This window comes from Protopterus annectens, chromosome 5.part0 (assembly GCF_019279795.1).
Source record: "Protopterus annectens isolate FY-2018-M chromosome 5.part0, PAN1.0, whole genome shotgun sequence".
NCBI lineage: Eukaryota > Metazoa > Chordata > Ceratodontiformes > Protopteridae > Protopterus > Protopterus annectens.
The window spans coordinates 642,817,062-642,826,803 of record NC_056735.1 but is presented as its reverse complement, the minus strand read 5'-3'; the positions used below and the strand labels follow the sequence as shown (position 1 = coordinate 642,826,803).

General features: G+C 37.1%; 1 protein-coding gene across 2 annotated transcripts in view; it reads left to right on the top strand.

Annotated features, from left to right (window-relative positions):
* Positions 1-8,803, top strand: part of LOC122802724 (interleukin-5 receptor subunit alpha-like) — an 869,500-nt gene extending 860,697 nt beyond the window's left edge. For both annotated transcript variants that reach the window (XM_044072485.1, XM_044072486.1), the window contains one exon: positions 7,796-8,803. The gene's annotated coding sequence lies outside the window, so the exon portion shown is untranslated. The remainder of the gene's footprint in view (positions 1-7,795) is intronic.
* Positions 8,804-9,742: the final 939 nt, after the last annotated feature.

The window sequence follows — 9,742 nt, the reverse complement described above, 5'->3', positions numbered from 1 at the left end:
TTTCAACACCAACCACATGTTCAGGCCCATTGCATTGGATGAAGGAACTAAAAGCAAGAGTCTCTCTATATTTGCAATAAAATATCACCTCAAGGCTCATAATGACCTGGAACTCCTACATGTCCAGTTTACCATTAACAAAGTTATTTATCACTTCATCACAAACTGTAGGACCCCCCCTCTATGACCATATTGGCCCACATGTCCTCTTTGACTAATATGGAGCCCATATGCATTAGGCCAAACACCATTCTTCTAGGGGATGTCAACTACCCTTCCATCAACTGGTGGAGTTACAAATCTCCTAATATGTATGCCTAGAGATTTCTACACTTCATAAATACAAACTCTCAGGATGAGTTAGTCAACCTGGACATGGTCCTGATCAATATGGGAAAGTTCATCTCCCCACTAGTTGTAACTTCCTTCCTTATCAAGTTGGACCATAAATCGGTCACATTCACCATAAGACTGAAGCCAGGAGGATCCTTAAATACCTCATTATTCTGGGATTATGTGAGGGCTAATCAACTAAAGTGCTTAAACTGAGTGATAAGCTGGCTAAGTATAACATCCCCTTCCAACCTGATGACTCCACTGTGTATGCAGAATCCTTTACTGGCAAATTCTATGCACATGTGAACAGCTGCATAAATGCATCTCTCCCCATGAAGCAGATACAATGATACCAATTAAAAAAATATGGTGGAACCCATATATAAACAGGCTCTACAATAAAAGAAAAAAAAATAATTGCATGCAATAATATGATATCAAAAATACTGCTAAACTTAACAAGGAACTATTTTCACTGATCAAATCAACCAAATCTAGACATGATGTAAAAATAGCCACCCAGGCAAAATAAATCCATAAAACATTATTTAATCATATTGGAAGCCTCAGAAATAATGCACAGCAGTGCACAGATCTAATAGTAAATTATATCACATGGTCAGACCCAGAGGATATAGCCAGTCTGCTGGTGGATAAAATTAGGTTTACGTTCACACATTATCATCTCCCCAATCTTTCCATATCACATATCCAAATCTCTAAATAACAAGCCCTCAAACCATTTTGCAAGGTCATGAACACTGCTGCTTCTATGGGTTCAGATAACATACCAAGCTATCTGCTGAAAAGCCTGAAGTAAAACCTGTCAAACCCTCTACAAAAGCTATTAAATATCAGTCTCCAAGTAGGTTTTGGTCTGATGAATGGACAGTAATAGTCACCCCCATGCACAAAGTGGAACTGGGTAATCATAGACCCATAAGTCTGACCAGTCTCATCTTTAAGGATATGTAGAGAATACTTATGGAATTATTAAGTAAGGACATATTTAACAACTTAGAGACTCTTGAAGTAAAACACTTTTATTTTGACAAGGGTAGATCCTGCTTGCTTAACCTGGTCAACTTTTTTTAGAAGGTTAGTGAAGCAATGAATGAGGGAAAATCCATACACGCATTGCATCTACAAAGGCATTCAACACCAGCCCACATTCAGGTGTTGTTGATAAACTGTACCAGCTAAATATTAATCCCTGTGTAACTTATTGGATAACAAACTGGCTCACAGATTGAACTCAGAAAATCAGGGTAGGCAGCTGTACCTCCTCCAAAAGATCTGTCAGTAGTGGTTTACCACAGGGTTCATTTTTGGGGTTACTCTTCTTTGGCATTTACCTATCAGAAGCTAATGAAAAAGATTTGTGGCTAACCATGTTTACAGATGACAGTAAACTTGGTGCCATCATAAACTTTCTAAAGGATACAAAGATCTTCCAAGAGGGACTTTTTCTAACAGATAGCTGGTGTTGTAACCATAGATTAAAACTAAATGCCAAATAATGTATAATGGTATCCTTTGTTAAGCATGACATCCCCTGTAGCTGTCACATTAAAAACACACCCCAGAACATTAATTTGATAGTTAGGGACCTAAGAAACCTATGAGGATAACAAGTGGCTTATGATTATCATGTATCCACTGCTGTAAGAAAGTCCTTTATCATTGCACAGCACATTAGCAATGGGGTGGTGTGTGTTGGTCCAGGGATTTTATCATTGCACTGTATGCGGCACTTAGCCTGATCATTGAGTATAATGCCCCCTTCAGTATGTATCTGTCCAAACATTTAACATAACTTAAACAACTACAATGCTTTCTCATCAAGAAAATCACAGGTCTAAATCATAAAAACTACACTGACTGTAGCCTTGTCCCTTTTTTCAGTATCATGTAAGTTACGGAGGTGTGATCTCGGCCTTAAGTACAGAGCCTCAAAAGACCTCATCCTCTGTGTTCTACTGCACATCTGCATGTTCAGTGGTGGAATAAAAGCCCAATTAATTGATTTTAATCTATTCTGCAAAATGAATAGAACATGTTAGAGGGTAGATCTGTATCACAGAGAATATCACTTCTTTGGAATCATCTTCCTTTCCACATAAAGCAAAGTAAAGTACTTCACTAACCATATTCATGTTATCTGAATGAATGGATGGGAAACCACAAATTTACCCTGGTTTAGTGTCCTTATCCTTTATGATTAGGGATAGAATGTAAATGTTCTGACTAGCTCTGGGTTATTCATACTTAAATTACAAGAACTAAAAACTTAATGGGGGTGCAGGTCTAAGCTTCTAAAGATCCTCAAATGATCAATAGCCTATTAAGTATATATGAACCTATGAATCAATGTCTTGGCCCAGCATTCTGGTAGTGCCACAATTCCTATATTTGCCACACAAGTTCACTGTACCACAATTTCTTGCATGAATGGATACCACATGAACACCTAGTGGGTAAGTGCAGCATATGTCACCAAACACCTGCAGAGGTAATTGTATAAAAATGGGAAATGTATAACACATAACCACCCCACCTATATGTGACCCCTCCCCCTTTATTTTTCACATGCTGCAGCTGATACTCTAGAATCTTGGCTTGTGACACCAGTATGTAACCCAAAGAGAACTGTGGAAGAATCACACAACACCACCCTGTTGCAGACCTTTTTCATTATTAATTAAGGGTTTAGTTTGCTTAAAGTCTGTTTCTCTGGCCTGGACAAGTATAAACGGGGCTCTGAAATATGACTTGACTATTATGGGAAAACATTTACTGTGTGCTACATACTGATCAATATTATTTTGCATCAGTCCAGTCAACCACTGCCACCACTGCTTCTTCCCTTGTACCACGTGAAATTCACAGCAGTCAGGGCAGTGATGAAAGCCAGCTGATGGCAGTTGTACAGCATCATCTCAGAGAATGTTATGTGTGATATAGAGAGTACAGGCAAAGAAGTAGCATTTAGTCCACAATCTGTGTGCCTTGATGAATACTATATAACCGTGTGAAGTACAAAGATAAAACTAAGTGCATGCAGTGTGAGCTGTAAGCTGTACTGCTCAGTGCATAGCTGATTCACACTATCATCAGACATTCCCCCTCATACCACAGAGAAGTATACATAGTTGAGAGGGTGACAGTCATCATATTTCCACAGTGGTGACTGGACTAAGACACACAGTGCTAGGCACACAAGCAAGGTGGGAGGACCTAAGCTGTAGGTATCATTGTGCAACAGTGTATGTTTGAGGACAAGTATAATAAACTTATATACAGAGACACCCTCACCACGTATGTGAAAATGCCTTATGTTGAGTCATTTATGCAGTCCTACCCTTGTATGTGGAGGGATTGTACATATCAATCTGGTTTTGGTTGTGTACATTTGTGGGCAAACATTTTCCTTTTGTTTTGTTTTTTCTTCTTCTTAAGTGAGAACAGATTTTTTTCTGCCATAGTAAGAAAAATGTTTCCCCTCTTCACAGTTATGAAAAAAGTCTTCATTTCTTTTTAATCCCTACATGTGCCCTTCTTCACTTGTGGCAAAACTGTCTGGGGGGTTGTCGGAGGATGTAGGACATGGCATGCAGCTCACATCCAGACCATGCCATGTACAATATCCACAGATGATAGGGTTGGGAGTCACCACAAGAACTGGAATAGGTACTGTCATGAGAGCCTGACATTGAGTTGCTGCAGTTGTGTGATTTATGAATTGCTGCTGAGACTCCTGACAGTAATTGGCTGGGACTGCATGATAGAGACCTGAACTGTGTGGTCCTTCCACACATGATATGGAAGTCTGAAGACATCCAAAATCTAACATGTTGATTTCTGGAAGTTTCCATATCCAGGAATATTGGTGCTGACTGGCCACATGTCCTCACATACAACATGGCGTCCATGAATCCAGATTCATTCTGTCTGTCTTGCACAGCTGTGTCTGCCATGTGTGCATCTGGAAGTTATCACAACTGTGCAGACAAAGGTTGACATGGGTGCTTTGTGAGCAGCCATGCTTCACATAAGAATCATCATGGTATTGTTCCTGACCTCCACTATTTCATTATATTTGTGAATATCTTCATATACATTGCAACACTATAACCATCTCCACTTGCCTGTCATTAGTAGTAGTCTGTACCTGGACAATGTCATGAAACATTTGCTACTTTGCAGACAATGAGTTACTTTTCTCATGAGGCAACCGTGGTCCTGGAATTAATCTGGCACCCTGTGGATAGACTGCATGGTGGCCATTCCAACCTCTGCTGTCCTCCTGTTCTATTCTCCTCCAGAGGTTTTGCATGTGGCTCTGACAGATAGCTTGGGATTTTAGGGGACTCCACCTAATCTGATGAGGGCATGTACCCATGGTGCACTCCCTACCATCGGCCCATACAAAGTTATCACACTGCTATGAGTATAGAGCACCTATTATGACATTTTGCAGCTATGTGCCGCTGCCCTCTGAAAGCACATTTGGATAAATCACAATTCACAGAAAACTGTGAAAGGCTATAGAGAATCACTACTGATTTTGTTTAGGAATTTAGGATCATAGGAATTTCAAGACATATTAGTACTGAGCACCATTTATACTTTGCCAGTGCTAACCCTCATGTTGTAACCCCATCTCTAAATGTTTGTGTTTGCGTCATAGCAGTGACTAACTATGTGTCATGTTTTCTCTTTTCTCTATTCCCGTGTGACTCTGGTGTCAGTATAGTTAGATAAGGTGGTGGGGGCAAAGCACATCGTTTGGAGGTATATTTGCTGCATATGAAAGTTTCTATGAAATGTGATTTAATGATATTTGTTTTCAATGAATGTTTTCAATGATTTCTGGTTCAATGAAAGTGGCATTAGGTAAAAAAATTAGCTAGCTAGATAGACAGATAGATATATAAATGCCAAGTGTGCAAATCTCACAAGCTGGCTGGTACACATATGTATAATATATTCAAGCAGAAATCTCCAGCACCCAAAATTATTTCAAATATGAGCTTTATCTGAAAAAGTGACAACCATGAATACAAACCAGTTTCACTCAAACGACTGTCAAGAGTGTCATCTGAGGATCCACATCCAATCACAATTGTTAAATGAAAAAACAGAAGATTGCATGATTACATTTAAATGTTCACATCTTCACCAACACTGAAGAGCACTGTGGCTTTAGCTGTCAACAAAAGTTAAAATCATATGAAACACATATAAGTATCTGCTATTGTTATATATTATCAAAACCCAACAGAAGAAAAGAACAAAAAAAATCCACACGTAGCCAGCAAAATTATACAAATTCACTGAAATGTATTAATTAATATATATATATATATATATATATATATATATATATATATATATATATATATACTTCACTGAAAGCTCATTTGTTGAAAGCTCATTTGGTCGAATTTCATTTGGTCGGAAATGGAATAAAACCCCTGCCCCACCGCAGTGTGACCCTGGAGTGAAAATATAAAGTTGGGGGGGTCTGGGGGAACATCCCCCCACATTGGGGGTTGTGGTGGGTGTAGCCCCCCACATTTCGCAACTAGTTTTTAACTGACGTTATATGTTTAATGTATTTTTAAAGGCTACACAAGTATATAATAGTGAATACACTGCAATTATGTGGGGGGGCTACACTCCCCACCCCATTGTGAGGGGGCTGTGCTCCCCCACACCCCCTTAAATTTATATTCTCACTTCAGGGTCACGGGGCAGGGGCTATATACCATTTTCTACCAAATGGAATTTGATCAAATGGGTTTTCAGTGAAATGCATTTTTGGTGAAGTAGGCTGCCTGAAATCATTTTCAACCAAATGTAATTCGACCAAAATCAGTAGATCCATATATATATGTATGTATATATATATATATATATATATATATATATATATATATATATATATGTGTGTGTGTGTGTGTGTGTGTGTGTGTGTGTGTGGTGACATTCAAACCAATAAAGCCAAATCCCACTAGCTGTAAACATGCATGTTTCAGATATCTCAGAAACACAATGCTTAAAATCAAGCCTGATGTTCATAATCAATACAGTGCCTGCAAAATATCTCCAACAACATCTAAACCAAAGAGTAAAAAGGTCACACAAACTAACCATTCAGTAAAAACTGCAAGGAAGACCCAGCCACGCTAAAGTCTTCACAGTGTACTATCTTAACCCTTCTGTAGTGGACATATGTATATAAATATATTCCTTTCTTTAGAGAAACACTGTCTGTTAAACTATGACACTATCATATCACATATTATGTACTTAAATAGATTACTCCCCATGTATTGTTATAACAACAGCCAGCCTCAGTAAAAATGCTAATATTACCTAATACCCTGTAGGTTATATAAATCAAACTTAAAAACTCCACCATATCCAAACGTAAAGTATATCGTTCTGTTTCAGAAGCATTTTTGTTTTGTAATTCATTCTGTTTCTCATTATATTCCTTACAATAATGTTACAAGTGAATCTGAAAAAATAAGATTATAATGGGCTGTTTGACTTTTTAGTTTCACTGTTTGCTCACTTTTTTCTCTACAACCATACCCAGAAAATGATGTCATGGTAGATATTGAACAGTAATTTATATGCAAATGCAAAGCATCATTGGTAAACAAAACCAACTTACCATTTTAGAAGAGCAGCTTCTTATTTATATTGTGGTTTTGCTACTATATTATCTCTTGTTAATTTTCAAAGTAAGGTATTACAATAGCAAAAATTAGTTGACAACTTGCATTTCTAGGAAATAAAAAACTTCTACTAATGCATTTAGCATGAGAATTCAGCTGTCTGTTTATTCATTTATGCAGTGAGGTATTATAGGCCCAGTATTTCATTATGTCATGGCAGGAAGAAAATGCAAAAAAAATGCACTGTTGGTTTCAAAAATTGTGTAATTTGGTATTATAAATGGTCAGGAGGTTATATCCAACTCCAAAGGTTTGTTATTTAAACTTGCTGCAGATCACAGAAAATACACTTTAAAAATGTTTAAGAACTTTAAAACATTGTATTTAGCACCCACATAAAAGTGGCCACGGCTTCATGGAATTCACTTTATAGATTTTGCAGTAAGTATTACATCATTATTTTGTGGCTGCACTCAACTTACAAAGTGTCATAGAAAGTATTATATGTGGAATCAGTATAACAACATTTAAGTACTATCTACAACCTATTTAATTTGTCTGATACAAACTAATCATGTTTTAGTCCCATATGTTTAGAAGTCAAACATAAATTGTACCAGATAAAATTAAGAATGTACTGAACATGATAAGCTTCTATTTCAGATGTTTAATTTATTCAAGTCTGCAGTTAAAGCATTGAATCTTCCACCTCCTTCTATTTGATATCACTAATCATTTTATTGTTATGACTGATATTCTCTCTTTGCCAGATATTGAACAGCAGGCTCATCAGAATAATAAGTTTGGTTGCATATTGCATCTTCATTCCATCATGTTGGCCTTTTCTGCTTTGAAAACATTTTAGCATCCAAGTCGAGTCCTCCCACTTGAACAGACCTGCAGAAATACAAAAACAGCACCCTTTGGACTCATTCATCAAGAAACAATGAAAACAGAGTAGTCATGTTACCTGTTGATCATTTTTAAGACCTGTGTAACAAAAAATGCTGACGGTGATGGTTTAGTAATGGATGTTTTTGACAACACACTATTTGTAGTGTGCATGAAAGCTGTCTTCTGAGTTGGCCAGCCTGTGACTGTGTTCTTAGGTTATAAAACCAGAAATGAGGATAGAAGGGTATTCTTACAAGGTGCATTCTGTTTTATTCATACATGCAACATAGTGTCACTAGAAGAAAATAATATAAATCCTTTATGCATGCCTAATGTGGCAGGTGTATGTGTCATAGAAAAGCAGTCATTTAATAATCTGTTATTGATTGATTGGTATTAACTTGGTGTAGAATTACTTTCAGTTTATTTTTATTGTAGCTTCATTCTATCCCCTGTTACTAGACACCGATATTAATGTTTTTTAAAAATTGTGTATGAAAGATGTTGGGGATTGTGAATGAATGCAGTTGGAGATTTGGAGTAGCAGATAGATGACAATTCTAGAGGAGAGAAAGAAAAGAGTGCTGTACAGGTATTGTATCTAATATGCATGACTAAAATTCATTTTATTTTCATAATTGATCTCACATAAAGTATAATGCTTTCACTATTCTGCAGTGTAGCAAACAGCCCTCACCTGTTCGCAGAACTGTTTTATTTTTGTTATGAATCGTGTATAGCAGACTTTGTATTTACTATGAGTGATATTATAAGGTCATTTACATATGCCAGTATCATAAATGTCATAACAATGGAATTCTGAACATAACCTATTAAATTCAATATGTATTTCTCTTACAGTGCAGTAAACTGAATAAAAAGAATGTTTTAATATGCTTCTCTGATGATGGCTGATTGTTCAAGCCATCAAATGTCTAAAATACTATTTTTTATTTTTGTTTGTTTTACTTTGTATTAATATAATTACATCATTTGGAATATATGAAGATCAACCTCATGATATTAGATCTAACAGGGACCTCAGAGCTTTACCTTCCAGCTTGCCTACAACATAAACACATTCACATTGTCTCTAGTCTTCTGTATTTCCCTTGGAGCTCTCGTGACTATAATATGCAGGACTGCATAAATTGTGTAAGCAACACATACCCCATACAATGCACAGTACTTCTCATTTCTAAGATACCATTTCCTTTTCTAGAATAATATAATATAATGCTGTGCTCATTGTATGGAATGTCTGCTCTTCATTCCTTACTGGTAGATTTAATCTGTATTGTTTAACTTCCAGGGCTTTTTACTCTCATTTGTTGTTCATAAATTGTGCTCATAGTTCAAGCATGTCTCCCGCACTTTATGTATAGTCAAATGCAGTGTTTGTTGTCTAGGGGCATTTTTCATAGTTACTCTTTAAGTAAAATGTAATGTTGTTTGTCAAGGGAGCATTCCCATCCATATCCCCTATAGTAACATGTAGTGTATGCTCCCTGCAACCTCACCTCTTTCCATGTGACATAAAGCATACTAGTGTTTTTTTTCAGGGGCATCCCCTCCCAGTCCCTCCACTTCCAGTAGCAGTAGCACCAGTCATGCTACAGTACATCAGTCTACTGCACAACACCCAAATGTGTATTTGACAGAGTGATTGATAGTACTTATGAAACTATTTAGCATGTAGTTTACATCCCACCAGCATCCTATGGTGCCACATTATTAGTGCACATGTGCTTCGATACTTTGCTGCAGGCAGATGGGTCCAAGTGCTGAGGAAGTTCTTAGATGTGAAGGAGCTTCCTTCCCTG